Below are 17,289 nucleotides of genomic sequence, written 5' to 3'. Positions count from 1 at the left end.
CATACAAGTACATTACCATAGGTCTTGGCAGTTATACACTTTCCTGCTTGGCACATCAACCGTGAAAGTTTGTCACCCAGACCGAGAACACAATGCGAGTAACTGAGGAGGAATTAAACAACCCTCGTTCCATGCAAAAATACATTCCAAAGTTGAGACTCATATGAAGCTTCTGCAGTCCAAATGAGCTTAATCGAGTTGGGGTGTATTAATAAGAAATGTTCTTTCTCTCCCTGGAAAAAAAACCCCAAAAGGTCAAACAGAACTAGTCGTATGACTAACCGGAAACATCATTTATTTCATTTATTATTGTATTATATTTTTCCGTGTCGGAGAGTGGTGGGTGGGTGGGGGGTTTAATAAAAAACTGAACAATCCCATTAAGGAGTACCATTATGCAAAATTCACTTAGTCAACTTTTACATTTCAAATATGTGATGAAAAAACATTTCCCCCCCCCCCCCCCCAATTTTTCGTGGGGGGGGGGGGGTGCTAGTTTTGAGACCAGTGAAAAAGTAAAATATGCAATTTTTAGGAACAGTTTAAGTAAGGATATTATACAATGTATCATATTATATACATATACATTACATGTACAGTATATATAAACTTTAAATTATATATAGACATCAAATCAACATGCAAATTCACAATCAGCACATAAAGCCTGTAAACAAACCACTACGTTCATAGAGAGATTTTAACATTGGTTATTTTCTTACAAATCTTTCAGCGTAATTGAGTTTGTTCTACGATGCAACAAAATGTCTATTATTTAGCCATAATGGGATTACCAAAAAAAAAACATGTAAATCTAACAGCTCTGAGTTTCCCTATTTACCGTAAGGAAAATCCCTCTTTTCACCACCTACTTAGTGCAGTTGTATAACCAGCCCTTTTATTCCCTTTGGCTTGCGCCACCAGACTGATGCAACCAATTGAAAACCTGGGGTTTGCACTTCATCCATCACAATCCTTTTGTGCGACACCGTTTCCTCTTTTTTTCTTTTCTTCTTTTTTGTCCGTTGGCGGCCCAGAGCAGCTTGCATCAGGATCCTTTGCAGGATCGGACCAAACCACACCGTTTCTTTCTGTCGGGTTCAAGCAGCTCACACTTCCAACATGGTTTAACCGAGAGCAATTCTTGGAGTTAGGGAAGAAAACACCAATCCCGAGAGGGAGCAATTCATAAATGGGGAGCCGCCAAGATAACGCCAACCCCAAGCAAACAAAGACGGCAATTCCAAAACGCAGGGCCAGTCAAGATAACGCCAATCTCTAGCAACCAAAGAGACGGCAATTCATAAATGTGAGGGCCATCAAGATAACACCAATCCCGAGCAACCCGAGACTGAGTGATTCATAAAAGTGAGGGCCATCAAGATAACACCAATTCTAAGCAACCCAAGAGACAGCAAATCAGAAATGTAGGCGCAGGCAAGATGACGCCAATTCTAAACAACCCAAGAGACAGTAATTCATAAAAGCAGGACAAAGCCGGTCTTTAGAAACGTTAACTCCAGTTCTGCCGTCAACTTGCTTGGCATTTCTGACAAATCTAGAGAACAAAATTTGCCTCTTTTTTCTTCTATTTCAATAGAACAGTAAGAGATGAGCCTATAGCAAGTGAACTGAAGACAGTGAAAGTTCAGAGTCAGTCCTCTGGGAGATAAAGTATATATAAGAGCATGTGCGCGTGTTTGGCGAGGTCTAAAGGCTCACATCCATGCATCTGTACGTTGATTGTTCCCACCTTGGGCGCGGTGGCCACCGAGCCGCACAAGTGGAGTATGGTGAGGTTTGGGTTTCGCAAACATTTTTGCAATGGGCCAGGATCTGGCGGTGGCGGACGCACTAACTGAGCAGCACAGTGTGTGAAATCCCACCGTGCCAAATAGGCCTGTAGCCAGAACCCACCGCAAGCTCACAGAGCCTCCATCAACAAGTGCTCTGTCCACACACACACAACCCTAGTAACACTATGTTGCTATGGCTGATCTTAAAAATGTGAACGAAATAAATAATGTTGAAGCCATTAAAAAAAAAAAAAAAAAAAAACGTGCAGGCAAGAACCAGGTCAAATTCAAGATGGTTCTTCGCAAACATGATCTAAACCAGTGAAGAAATAGGCCTATAAACCACACTGGCCTTGAAAGAATCAAACCTAGATGTCCAACATATAGAGCGTCCAAATGTAGTCATTTTCTGAAGTAGAGCTCTGTGAGCATTTTTTTTTTTTTTGGCTGGTGGGCTTAGGCACTGATTACGTGGTGAGAGGAGGAATGTGCCGGCCTACTGAAGTGGTTTCACTTTGTTCTTGGTTCGCTGGGTCATTTGACTTAATCACTATGGAGAGAATGTCATACACACACAGTAGACACACTGGCTTTCACTAATGACATACCAAACACCTCTGCAGAGCGACCCAGACAGTCATTTCCACATGCCTAAAAGATGAAACACCAGCCCTTTCTCTTACTCAATCATCATTGTGCAAAGGCAAGGAAGTCTTGTGCGTTTATACAAAACTAAATGAAGTAAAAGTAGAACTTTAATAGTTGTGTTCTTCAGAATACACAACCTAGCATACTTGGGAGGTGTAAAAATAAAAAATGGAAAAATAAGAATCAACGAGGACCCAAAATAAATTCTAAAAAAGTTTTTTCAAAATCGTTATGATTTTAATGGCTGTCGCTGGTCCTGTTGGTGACTCTCTTGGTGATGACTTTCCAAAGCCCTAGTGGAATAACTGGGTCAGCTGTGTAGATCAAGTCGACCCAGACTTTTTGAGTGCATATGACATAACTACCCAGGATCTTAGGTTCTCACAACCCACAGAGGAAAAAAATATGTTATATTTAGTGTAGGGATTCCAAACTTTCTGAAACTCCTGACCCTCACTAAAGTCAACCACAAATGCTTGGAATATTAATCAAATTCCAATTTTTTTTTTTTGGTAACAATTTTTTTTTAGCTTTTTCGCTCAACACAGTCCAATAATTAGAAACTCAGTCTATGCTTACTGTAGCTTGAAGCTGTTAGATTTTACTGCTTTCACTAGGCAATATAGGGGGGCATGAATAACAAAGGCAGAGATTTTATTACAGTCACCAATTTTAATACACTGATAAAGTTTATGAGGAAAGCACAGAGTGATATTTGAAAGAACCGTTGAGAACAAGTTCAAAAACTAATCCCCAACTATATCGGAGAGGGTATATCGATGCTTTGTAGTCGACTGACCTGGCAGGAGCCCGTTCGTTAATTATAAATGCTTGTAAATATGTGATTAAATTAATCCAATGCTACGACTTCAAAGTACTGCTTACGGTGGTTCCAGGTGGTCTGCTGGGAACCAAGTGCACGTCTACAGGAATGCACTAAGAGGAAAATTATTAAAAACACACAAGACGCTCCTCTAGTTTCAAGGGTTACATTTTGAAACGCTGAAAAAAGTCCTTGTCTTTCAGGCCATTCGAGAGTCTAGTAATCAAGTCAAGGCACCTGGACCTGGACGAAGAACATAAACTTTCATCTGACATATAAACTGATGAAATGTCAGCAAAGTGTGGGGCCGACTCCATCAGGAGCTATGCCACCTAATAACATAAACACCACATAATAACACCGTAACATTGATTACCAATTATATACATCTGGCACTCAAGACTCACCCATGCCCACGGGGACCAAAGACCTGCCCACCCAGTCCAATCCTAAAGACAAGTCAATGTAGCATAAGTTGCCGGAAAAAAAGTCAACGCTGGCCATGATGGAAAGGCACCAGAACACAGTGAACCACCACCCACCGTGCAGGGGCACAAGCAGATAACCAGCCCAGGACCGCAGATCCGTCCTCAAAACTCCACAGATCTTCCTCCAAGAAAGCTCGACCCACCGAGGCTCCATCCCCCAACCTCAGCACCCAAAGGATCTTCTGCCAACGTCCTGGTGCCAGACACCACAGCACAACCCTACGGGCCAAAACTGCCCTGGTGGCACAAGGGAAACCCAAAAACCCAGATGGTGACAATGTTAACGCCTTTAATGTTATGGTTGATCGATGTGTATGATCGCAGCAAACTCGAAGAAGAAGAGCGCTACATGATCTTCACAGCTAAAACCCTGACACCTGGCATCCATAAGACTGCACAGGAGCTGCAAGTCATAAACTCCTCTCACTGTCTTAAATGCAGCCAAAACCTCCACACTAATCCCTACGATAAGCCTCGTCATTTATGCTGGCCCTTATTTCTGAGAGCTCAGACTAGGAACAGTGGGGGAAAATGTGACCTTGTAGAGTTGTCTGATATTCCATAAGCCATTATTAACCACAGAGAAGACGTCCCCGTTGCCTCAGAAATCCCACAAGCCGAAACAAACAGCAGCAGAGCAAAAGTTCCACAACTGGAGCAAAGTACAAGGTATGGATATTAGCTCACGGCTGTCTATGAGTGCACGAGTTCTGCTGCTCCTTGCTTGGATTGTGGGACACAATATGATCACCTAAGCAAGTCCATATATGGAACCTTTTGCCATGAAGATTGGTCACGTAATGTCTTTGTATGCTTCATCATTAAGATTTCACTTTAGCAGAAATAAAGGGATTCAAACCTGTTACAGCATGACAGTACTCCTGTGCACAAGACAAGCTCCATCAAGACATGGCTTGCTCAAGGTCAAGCGTCCTGACCTTGAAACTTACAGAACACATTTGGAAACACCAACTGCACTCCAGACCACCTCAGGCACCATCAGTGTTTAAATGAGCACATAGGGGTGTGATGATCAGGGAGTCTCTTACATTTTATTTGTATGTAATCATTCAGAGAATCGATTGAGAATCTATGTTTCCAGAAAATGTTGCCACGTGTCGTATCAACATTAAGAGCATGTGATGACGTTTTTTTTACTTTTTTTTTTTTAAACCAACCCAGAGACGCCAAAAAAAAAAAAAAAAAAAAAACACTCAGGGTTAGTAAGGTGAACAATGACGCTTTTGTTGCCGCTGGCTTTTCACATGTACTCAAAGTTGAATCACACATGAATTACACTCCTCTCAAGGAGGTCCATGTGCTCGGGCTACCTGCAAGGCAGTGCATCAGCCCAAGAGGACTTAACAGCCTCCTCCTGCATTTTTTAAGCTTAAACTGCTTTTGCTCATGCAAGGCTTTCTCCATGCTCGCTCTCAAGCAGGAGGTTGAGCTGTGCCATGTTTAAAAAGCTTCCAGGATCTCTTATAAAGCACTAAGTTAATAAAGAAAGCACAGAAAAAACAGATCCTGAAAGAAGAAAGCAAGGAAAATTAATGAAACCAGCAGAGGGTCTCTGTCAAAAGCTTCAGACTTTGATCAAAATGGAATGACAAATAACAGAAAAACAGACGCTGTAAAAAATCTTTTATGGGGTACTTCGAGAACTCGGAAGAAATGGCGAACAAAAAGTTGAAATTTTGTGGAAAAATTACAGCTTCCATAAAGAACTCAAACACAGACTTACTTTCTGTCGTATGAATATTTATTTACCCCCCCCCCACCCCAAATAAATAAAAAAGATTTACCACGATGAACTGTTCGAACTTTCTACACAATAGATAAATCACTCTGAGGAAAGTATAGACAGCTTCAACATAAACATGACATTTCTGTCCAGATGTCGACGTAAAGAAATGGCTAATCTAAAATATTCCAGTTCTCTTCTGGAGCTCTGAAACCGACCCGCTCTCCCACAGGACGCGCTGCCAAATAAAGACTCTGTACACACTGTGGTACTTTTTTTTCTTTTTCTTTTTTTTCTAAGGGTCTGTGTCGAAAGCATCCAAAGAGACATCAATGTGCCACATAAAGATGATATCGAACGGCAGTTTCCACCCACGTAATTGTTCTTCATAAATAAACCATGACTCCCACACTAAGGTTCGAGTTTGACTTAAAGCAACTTCGCCACTTCAATAATGCTTATATTTCATAAGGATTGCTTAACTCTGGTCCAAGAAACATGGCAAAGGCTTCAGACATTACTCTGTTATTTTTACTGATGGGAATTAAAAAAAAAAAAAAAAAGCGCTGACTTTAGGTGGAACCTAAATCAAGTCATTTACATCTCCAGAGCTTCGTCGTGCCGCACAGGCTCATTACTCACACCCGTGGCTGGGCACGGAGACTCCGCCGTGGTGGTTAACACACATAATGACCCGTGCAGACCCATTAATGATTAATGAACATGCCTCCCAGGCCACTTGTTCCACGGATTTGCTCGACGCGGTGCCGGGAACCGAAGGCTTTGTTAACACGTCACGCTTGTCTAAGCGGTTTGTGTTATTGAGACTTTGGAAGCTTGAATGATTACAGAACGAGGCTTGGAATAATAACGCCAAACCACATGTTTATGAAGGGAAAACGGATTACAAGTGCTACTGTAACGAGGTGGGCCTAATTGAATTGGGGTTAAACTCCAAATACATACAGAAAAAACACCAGGCCTGACCACTGGAGACTGCCTCTGGAGTCCTCGCTAAAACTCGCATAATATAATACGGCTTCAAATCCGGAGACCTGCTATAATTTAGTGTGCTTGACTCCGGCCATAATCCCTATACTTTACTCCGTTTATTTTACTAACTACATTATGCTGAAGACATGCTTATAACTGTGATTTAAACTTTCCACCTGGTTCCAACTTTTAACCCTGATTTTATCCAAAACTACAAATTATCCAAGTCGTATAAGAACTAGAAACTATACCTTCTGGGAAAAAGAACATCTCAGCAACAAGTGCTCGCTAATGAAAAGGGAGGCATTAGTAAAGAAAAAAAAAATATATATTTTTGAGCTGAACAATCAGCCCACTTTTTCCATATATGTTGACTTAACACACGACAACTCAACAGCTTTGAAAACTAAAAAAATCTGCAAAGCTCTCGGGGGCATTTAGGAGCTTTCAGGAATTCCACTCAGCACGCCGTTGAGGAGGGGGTGAAAACTCTGTCAGCAGCCTCCAGCCGTGGAGCTTCTGCCTCTCTCCGCGAAACACTGCACTCCCAGAATGTGGAACGTGTGCAGACAGGAGTCGTGGGAAATGTGAGAAAAAGATCTGGACTGGGAGAATCGCCGTCCCAGAGCTCATCTGTCACACCCTGGTGCTGTGAATAACGGTGATGAAGATGACGGTCCTAAATTTAAAAGTAGTATGATTTTCAACTCGTCTCTTCGTTCGCACGCGCACGTGTGAAAACAACGCAAAAAAAGAAAGAAAAATAAAGAGAGAAAGCGCAAGAGCAGAACGGTCCACGAGAAGGGAAAGAGTGAGTGGGAACGACAGACGCGGAGCCTGTAATTTGCGCCGAGATCGGCCCTTCTTTCCACCGCGACGAGGCTTTCTTCAAGCTCGCATTTGTAATTCAATTAACTCTCGGCGTCTCGTGTGCTTTCCAGCACCTGCGTTTCGAACCTCCTCCTCCTCCCGGTCGAGGTGTATCTTTCGATCAGTCGATCTTTTCAATCACATGATTCATTTGGAAGGACCACGCAGCCAAACATTCATGCACATTTATTGTGTCGGTGCCAGAAGAGCAAACATGAGCGGTAGCAGAGCAGAGCCAAGTCTGCTAGCAGGCCATGCATAAATACCGCCGATCCCAAAACCTGGCCGAAACCCTTGCTCTGTGTGTTTCTCTGCGGCTGTGCGCTGTCTTTAACTATCAAAAGGAAACCTTTATGTCGGTTTTTTCTTCACACTTTTGCTTAGTACGAAATGGCATTCAAATTAAGCAAGCCTGAACCAACATCTTGCAAATGCTATTTAATTTTAACAAAGCGGGTAAATAAATAGGGTTAGGTAAGACTTGTTTTGCCTGACTCGAGCCTTCTGATTGGACCCGGAACAATATAGAAGACCAAAAAAAAAAAAACAGTTCAGACATGCTTACTTTGGGCGTTCTCACATTAATCACGATTGATTTGTACTGTGCCCAGGAACGATTGCACCTCCAGCGTTCCCTTTACTATTTTTCTCCACACTCGGATACACTTGTGTATTTTCACCCTCTGATACAGCAGGTGGCAGTATGCACCTAATTGGTTTTTGCGAGGCATCATTTAAACACAGAAGGAGATAAATCAGGAAGTCAATCTTCGTATGACACCAAATATTGATATTTTGAGAAAAAACATCACGAGCAACGCTCTCGCATGCCTTCCTACTTTATCAGCTATGGCTTTGCGCAAGTAGAGAACGCTGAATCGTTCTCGTGACCACCTTTTCCAGCTCGAAATGCGAGCGTTGTCTTACTGATCAAAATGAACTGGACTCTGGAATCAAGTGGTCTCAGAAACGATCCCAGGGCCCTAATGTGAAAACACCCTAAATTTCAACAAATCTGTTTTTTGTTTGTTTCTTGGATTTTTCTCTTCATTTTTAACTCCCCAACTGTTGAACTGCCAGCCAGTGATAGCACGAGGGGGCAGAAAACTGCTCAGCAGGTTGTTTAGTTGCTTTCAGAGATTATTAATGAATTGAATTGCAAGTCAACTTTTAAGGTGTACACTGCCACCTAGTGTATGGATGTCCTGATAGACACGCACAGAACAGTCAATGGAGATGCACCCACTAAGATGGGGATCTCCACAGTTTGGTGACTCTCTGGCTCAGACACAGTCGATTCAACTAATCTGTTAATTACTAGGTTCAGTGGGTGTGTTTAGAGGTGTTTGTGAATTACACACTGTACTGCACACCGGCCCTCCAGGCTTGGAGTTGAAGATCCCTGTTCTACACCAATTCATGCCCAGGTCAGGCCCTTAAATCATCCTTAGGACAACCTGTGGGATTAGCTTTGTCTAAATAAAAAATTCGTAAAAATTATATATATATATATATATATATATATATATCTCTCAATGGAGACGTGCAGCATGATCGACCCAAAAAATAGTTTTTTTTTAATCCGAATGAAGCACTAGAGCCCCCTGTAATGTGTCTTTCAGCAGAGGTACAAAGGGAATAAAAAAAAAAAAAAAAAGAATCAACTAAAGTGGCTCATGCTGTTTTTTATTACAAGAGCTGAGTGTTCGCTCATCAGCCCCCCCTTCCAGCCTTTTTTTTTATCCTTGCAAATTGTTCTCCATTATCTCCTTTTTGGACGAGCGGAGGATGAAAGCGCCAGCTCACCAGCTGTGTCACCTTTTGAATGGCCCTTGTTCCGATCCGTTCTGACGGCCACTTAATTGCACATGACACACGTCGAGCTCTTTTTCCCTTTCAACATCTAAACCAGATTGTCGGATTATTGTGTGACAGAGGTGAGGCAGGAGGGTGGGGAAGGACAGGCTCGGGCTCTGGAGGGGAGGCTGAATCGGTAGTCGTCTGAATCTGAATCTGTAAATCCCTTTAGCCGCCTCCAAAAAAAAAAGAAAAGGCAAAGAAAAAAAAAAAAAAAAACTTGAACATTTCTTGGTAGCAAAATTATCCAAACACAGAAGCTCGCTCTCTCGGGACATCAGTTTATACTTCTTTCTTTTAAACGAGCGCTCGCCTTCTCCACTACATGCTTTTTTTTTTTAAAAGAAAGTAACGCTTGCTCTATTAGACCTCAGATCATTCCCACGTTAAAGATTTTCCCCAATGAAAGTCAACACATGGACATTGATATCTACGACAGTTTGGGTAGGATCACTACACAAGCAATACACAAGATGAAAAAAATGCAAGTTGTGTGCTGACAATTAGTCAAGTACTTGCAGCCCTCCTTAAAAAAAAAAAAAAAAAAAGGAAGAAAGAAAGAAAGGAAGAAAATAAAAGGCATGGCCCAGCTTCCTGCGGGATGCTGTAATTAAGTAGGGAGATAAACAGGCACTTGAGAGCGCAGCGTGATTTCCTCTTTCAGATGGCGCTCGCTCCCTGCCTCGTCAGCTTCTTCACACAATAAAAATGTAAAAAAAATAAAATAAAATCTTTACATTTGTGGATAAAGATCTTCTTGAATCCAGTTTATAATGGGGGAGAAAAAATGTACAGTAAATGGCGAGGTTTTACACAGAACCTGCTGTAAATGAGGCGCTATTGTGGGCGAATTATATTTGACATTTACAACCCAGGAAAACTGATAACACACCCGGGAGCAGTGTAGTTAGTTATTGGTTTTATTTGTGGGTTTTGATTCTTCTTCTTATTTTTTTTTTTAAACAAATGAAGGGGGGAAAAAAAAGCTGAGCCATTTGTTAAAGAATCCTGCATTGATGATGATGATAATAATAATAATAAAATAACAAAACACATTTTGCACGTCATCCATGTCAAAAAGAAAAAAGAAAAATTTATTTATTTATTATTTTTCGAAATAAACTTATGCCGTTAACATTTACGAGTTCCCAAGAGAGAAAAACCAAAATGACCTGTTGGGGGGGCAAGATGGATTTTTTTTTTCCTTCCCCACTTTTCTACAAATGTGTCTTTCATATGGGAGTAATAAAGTTTGCATAAGAAAAAAAAGAAAAAGAAATTGGCTGAAAGGAATCTCAAAAATAGTCTAAATCAAGTATTTGTTGTTTATGCCATGTTAGTGTCACATTCCGTCACATGGACTGTTTTAAGCAGACACAGGACGGAGCTTTTATGGCTTAAAAAAAAAAAAAAAAAAAAAAGTAAAGCTTTTAAACAATTTCCATGTTCGACACAAAAACAGTCGCAGCCTTTTTGCCTTGGAGAAAGCCATTCATTTTTTTTAAAAAGCGGATCATCAGATGACGAGCGAGAGCGGTAAATAGGATGCAGATGAACTCGGTCACCCCTCGGGTCTGTCTGTCATAGCCTTCACCTAGAATCAACCCGTCACCTAAATGAGCTCACGAGCGAGTCGTAACGTTAACCTTGCATAAATAAAACTGCGGCGAAGGAAAACAGCGGCATGGATTGTTCAGGGTCTGGCATCAGATTTGTTTGACAGAAACGGCGGTCTTTAGATCTTGAGGAGAAATGCCAGGAAGGTGAAGTGCGAGCACGATGTATAAAGAGACCGTATCGTAACCCGGGATATACGCTTTCGCTTTAATTAGTCCGAGAGCTCTGAAATTTTGCGTCTCCAATCTCGATAGTCTACAGAACTAATATTTGCCTTGGCGCAGCCTTCCCAGGAATCGCAATTAATCTGCAACAGCTGCAAGCACTGTTTATGGTAGGTACATCTCATCTCGTACCTCTCATACAGGCTGGCAAAAGGACTTTGAAAGACTGAGCCAAGGCGGAAAAGAAGAAAAATCAGCGACGAAAATTTGTACGTTAAGGCGGCGCTGCTGATGGACGTGGTGCTTTGAACAGGAAAAAGGAGAAGGGTCAAAGGAACACACTTTGTACCGGTAACAAGGCTGGAGAAAGGAAAAGCTCTGGAGAGTTTCAGAGAGCTCGGAACAGCTGGCGTTGATTACGTGGGATTTATTTTATATCAGTGTCAGGAACGGAGTGAAGCGGGAGGAGAGAGAGAAAATAAAACAGACATTCGGTTCTCTGGTTATCATTTCTTCCGTGACCTCACCTTTTGTCGGGCTCCAGTTTTATAATAAATAAATACAGAAATACTTAAGTAAACCTGAACCATTTGGACAAATAATCTATTTAAAGTTTAGAGAGTTTACATTTAAATATAAAAAAAAGTAGTTTTAGGTAAGAGCAATCAACTTAGCAGCTACTAAATTCACATCCTCTTGCCATGCCGTGCTGATCATTAGTAATGAAATTGACTCGTACCCAACTCATCGACCTTGCATTCATGGTTTTCTGATTTACATTCACAGCTCTGTGTGCGCGTGTGTGCGAGACATGTGCACAGCTGATTACTACCCGTGAACATCAGTTACACACGCCGCTTTGTGCTTTTATACCCTTAATTCCAGGCACCTGCCCGTTTTCATGGGGCGATCTCGGCTACGCACGGGCCCACGGCGTCATACGCAGATAACACTCGGCGTTACCCCTCGCTCGATGTTCAAGTCCGTCTCCGTGACTCACTGGAGCTAAAGACCTGAAGCGAGCCACAAATTCCTCACCCCCCCAACACACACACACACACACTCCACCTCTTACTCCTCCTCCCATTCTCAAGTGCACATCTCTGCTTTGACAGTCGGTCCGGAAGCTCTTGAAGATTTGTTAAAGACAACAACTTTCAAAATGACTGATGTCCAGGATGACAGTTGTGCCAAAACAGACATGTGGAGTTTGTCTAAACCTGAATCTTTCATTAACTCATTTCTCAAAGTCAGTACAAAAAAACTTAATTTTATAAAAACAAACCAACAAAATTTTTTTTTTTTTAAGATCAGACAAACTAAAAAGGACACTTTGGACAAGCCCTGTTCTTTTTGGTAAAGAAAAATTCACAACACACCCAAAAAACAACAAATTATAATTTTTTTTTTTTTTTAAAGAGAACCACCTAATAAAAGTACCTGACACACTGGTGCGGGAAAAGTCTCTTCTTGCAGACACGAAGCGAAGACTGTCTTCACTTTTGGTCTCTCTCTCCCCCTCCTGAAGCTGCGCTGTGTGTTGTAAGTGGGGACCACACAGCTCCCGGAGGACAACCTTCCTCCTCTAATCCTTTCTTCGATGTGATGACACACACCAAACCCTAACCATCTGTTGAAACACGTCCTCGGGCTCGCACCGCTCAAGCCGCGTCAAGACAAACCGGCAGGTCCAATCAGAGAGGTCGCTGGGTGGCTCTTCCCAGGCAGGAGGCAGGGACAAGGACACAAGGCAGGGGAGGAAAGGAGGAGGAGGGGGGTGGGGGGGTGGGGGTATGCTAGAGATGTCTACAAAACTCCGGCCACCGTAACCTGAGAATCACACAGAGAGAGAGAGAGAGAGAGAGAGAGAGAGAGAGAAGAGAGGGGGTGGTTTGATGGGTGGAGGGAAAAGTGTGTGTGAGAGTATGCGAGAAAGAGAGTGAGGGAAGCGAACGGGAGGGAGGGCAGTGGGTGTGTGTATGACTTGGGGGGTGAACCTTCTGACCAACTGTGCACTCTGACTGATCAGAAATCTGCATCGTCACATAACACACACGAACGAACACGGAGCTAACGCAGGAATCAAAGTGTATGTAAAAGACAAGACACACACGAAAACAGACTCCAACACGAAGAGTGTACTACTCACACTTAGGTGTGATAAATCTTTACCACAGGCAACATTCCTGCCTTTCACAATCTATCAAAGTGAAAAAAAAAAAAAGGAGTTTGCTTGGGAAATGCGTCAGAGAGAAAAAAAAAATTCCTCCTGACATTACGCTTATTCGATCTGAGCAAAGTGATGATTATGATTTTAATATTGTGATAAACTCACAATAACGTCACTGTTGCTATGCAGAACAACATACTGTATTTCGGAGGATGTTGGAACGTTTGAAGACTTCATTTCCTACACCTAGGTTTAAAATGCGCATTTCACACCTCAACCGATTTTAATTTGTAATTTTTTTTTTTTACTTTTAAAAATTGTTGGTCTGATATTTTGTGATCAAGTTTTATTTCAAATGTTCTTTGATCTGTCTCTCAGCGGAATCCGCCCACCCCATATGATACCCCACAACAAAGGATTTCCCTTTCACACCCCTTTATTGACGACTCCATTTACAATCAATCACCCACAAGAAACTCCCCCCCCCAAAAAAAAAAGAAAAGATTAATCTGAAAATCACCCAGTTCTATTACAGATTTCAGCATACGATCTCACTCGGTTAGCGCTTCCGATGACGCCCTGTTCGTCTCATCTTTACATATGTTACGTGTAACGTTAATAACCAGGTACTTGTCGAAGCATTGAAAAGCCATGTGCTCCTCCGATCCACTTTCCAGCGTGGCCGTGACATCCGAGTAAGTTCATCAGGAGTGAGGAAACGCAAACAAAGGCTGCTAAGTGACCTATTAGCATTCTGTAAAGCCGCATTCACACCTGTTCCGCTGGTATTAGTTTCAGTCTGGGAGGATCCCTGTGAGACACACATACATTAATCAATCTTCACAGACCACAATCCTCTCAGTGGTCAAAACCAAACATCATCTGGGAGGGAAGCTGAAGCTCTTTAGTGCTCCTTTTGTCTGTTAATACCAGCAAATAACCGTGCGTTTCACCTCGTGTTAATTTGTTCAGTCTGGCTTATTCGGCATTGATTAAGAGCCAAGCAGACAACTTTCTAAACACAACTTTAGCGATTAGGTGCAATAGAATAACATTTAACCTGCCAGCTGTTTAAAGCATTAGACGCAAGTCCAACTCATCCATCAGACAGGCTTTCTGCTTCTGGCTCTACTTGCAACAAATGTAGTGTTTCACTTTAAAACGTTTTTCACTTTAAACGTGTTTAAGACGACGCACACCGATCTTGTGTTTTGTCTATTCATTATGGTTGAGATTCTAGAAGTTCGCCGCTGGAAAACAAACTGTTGCACTCGTTCGCCTTGTGCAGGATCTTAATTTAAAGGAAACAAAATGCCATTTTCAGGTGGGTTCTTAGTTTAGTCAAAATCCCTAAAGGAGCAGGAGAGCACCGGATTGAACAAATTTCACAAAGGGTATCCTCCTCACCCGCTCCTTTCTTTCTCATCCACCTTAAAGCTCAACCAAGCCTCCAACCCCCCATCCCATATAACCTCTAAAGTCTTTGTGAGAGGCCAAAAGGTCTAACAACTCACTGGACATCAGAAGCCTCATCCAAGACGGCATGGTTAATGGTGACTAGATCCCATTTTTCAGATAATTATTAAATATCATCCTACGTTCGTCACCATGTCTCTTGCAGTATTTGAACCTTCGTTAGGTATGCAAGCTCATTATTCGGATTTTGTTAGGGCAAGCCTAGGAACTCTCTGCTGCTGATTATAAGGCTAGAGAGAAAGTCTTTTAGGAACACAAAAGCTGGTAGAATAGGAACGTGGACACTTTGAACTCATCCTTTCCATGGACAGCCTAAATTCCCTGCAGGAGGTCATTGAAGAGAGTGGGAGAGAAAGAGACGCACGAGACAGAGGTATAGCGTGAACAATCGCTGCATGAGTTAACCCCTGCAAAGCACTCCACTCTCGACTGAGGGTTGCAGGTGCATTGAGGACCTTGAAAGTGTTAATCGGTTCGTTAATCTCATTCATGATGCTTGAATAAGATTCAGGGGCGTCACCAGTCCTGAGCCTGGTACTACAGCGAGGACAGTGCGGGAGCAAAGAGAAATGGTCTAATCGGGGGATTCCACAGTGTCTGCCTCAACCCCAAAAGTTATCGTACAAGTCTTCCTCATGGATCCATCAGTCATTCTCTGGGATTAGAACTCCCTAGCTGATTAGATTAGTAGCTTAACTACAAGGTTACATCTGAAGGCCAGATGCTGAATGCCATAAAATGCATCACGTTTGATCTCGGGTCTGATAAGTCCTCCATCGTACCAATATAGCTACAGACAACATGGGTGCAACGGCTAAGCTTACATGACACATTAGCGCCTAGCTAGCCTATAGGAAATATAAATAGGAACATCCTGCCGTGTGCCCGTCTAAGGATCAGAGGTCAGGGCGGCTTCGTTTCAACTTCATGTCAGGGAAAAACAGCTGAAGCTCCGGGAGGTGGACTGAAGGTTATGTATAGGGTTTATGGTGCATCGTGTCTCAGCTTCCATACAGCGTGACAGCTGAACACACACACAGTTGCAAAGCTCCCTGCTTATTAGTGCTATAAATTATCTTGTGCATGGATCCGAAAAATCCAAAGGTTTGCAATATTCACACAATCCAAAGGCATTGACAATAGAAAAACAAACAGTTAAACAGAGGTTGCACATCAATCACTGACTCAGAATTTACAGACATGGCCTTTCCTCCCATCAGTTGAAGTACTTTTTCGTTCTTAGTAATTACACCAAAGAAATTCTGTTTAACTATGCGTAAGCCGCAAATTTGTATGAAAAGCAATAAAAGTTGCTTTTTACAAAACTCAAAGCCAAAACACAGGAAGCTTGTGAAAAGTTGACAAGTCCATCCATCTATCTATTATCTATACCACTTATCCAGCGCTGGAGGTTTTCCCAGGCAACTCTGGGCAGGGTACACATTGGATAGGGTGCCAAAACATTGCCGGGCACAAGCACAAATACTTGGAAACACTAACCACTATTGTGTTTGGAATATAGAGGGAGGAAACCCACAAAGCAAGGAAGAACATGCAAACTGGAAGCGATATTCAAACTAACCCTGGAAGTGCAAGGTGACGGTGCTAATGACTAAAACATTTAAATCAGCTTTGCTGGATATACAATATTTCCGATGACTAATTTGCCCAAATTAAACAAAGAACATCCTGCGTGAGAAAGTCTCAATTTCTTGCCAAATGATTTTATGCATGCATGGTGGAGTTCAAAGGGTTTCTCAATCACTGCGTTGTTCCAGCAGCCCCTGATGCCCCCACAGAGGTGGAAACCAAAAACAGCCATCTTTCCTGGTGAAACTGTCAAGTGCCCAGTATGGCCTTGAATAATCCCTGATGTTCATCAAAGCGACTAGGTTAGCCTTTAAAACAGAATCAGAACATTTTGTATATTGGATAAACATATCTGGATGGCGACCGTGACGAAGGAATGAGGGCGGTTTGATGCTGTGGAATCATTACGCTAGGTGACGCTACTCAGATCGGCACCTCGCATGCATCGGGATTCCAAAATTGCGAACGGCAGCATGCAAAAATTACTCCAGAGGGAGTTCCAGAGGCAGGAAGAAAGAATAGCTAATACCACCACTTAAGGCAGATGGAGAGCAGCTGAAAACAAGACAGAGAGAGAGAGAGAAAGAGTAAAAGCATTAAGTATAATCCAGAGTACAGACAAAAGTCAAATCAAGGATGCATTTTTCCAAAAATAGGGGTAAAAAAAAAAAAAAAAAGAGATCTGAACAGGTTTTACGCAAAGAAGAAGAAAAAAAAGTTCATGCAGGGAGACACATGTGGCATTTAATAGGAAGAGACAAGTTCAAAGTCTGAACTTGATCTCTGGATACGCTCACAGCGCTCAATTAAAGCACAGACAGAGGGAGACAACCAAAAGCTTCTGTGAGAGGAAAAAGTCTAGATGAGTCCCAGAAAGACCGAGCACAAGAGGTCAAACGATCTCCTTACCTTTTACAGCACTAATCCTTAAGAGTTGCTCAGACATTTCCGGATGGCCCAAGATTTCCTTCTTTATTCCCCCCTCATGAACTCCTTCTCTAACATACCTGCGCTTGATGGTTCAATTTTCCTTTTTCCAAACCAACATTTGTA

The 17,289-nt window shown here is 42.2% G+C and overlaps 1 protein-coding gene across 1 annotated transcript in view; it reads right to left on the bottom strand.

Moving 5' to 3' along the window:
- The window catches only part of sulf1 (sulfatase 1), a 42,722-nt gene extending 30,028 nt beyond the window's left edge, over nt 1–12,694 (bottom strand). Inside the window, exon 1 of the mRNA XM_053487744.1 lies at nt 12,441–12,694. The gene's annotated coding sequence lies outside the window, so the exon portion shown is untranslated. The remainder of the gene's footprint in view (nt 1–12,440) is intronic.
- Nucleotides 12,695–17,289: the final 4,595 nt, after the last annotated feature.

This window comes from Clarias gariepinus, chromosome 26, assembly GCF_024256425.1.
Source record: "Clarias gariepinus isolate MV-2021 ecotype Netherlands chromosome 26, CGAR_prim_01v2, whole genome shotgun sequence".
Lineage (NCBI taxonomy): Eukaryota > Metazoa > Chordata > Actinopteri > Siluriformes > Clariidae > Clarias > Clarias gariepinus.
Note: the sequence above shows the minus strand (reverse complement) of the source record. Positions and strands in the feature narration are given on the sequence as shown.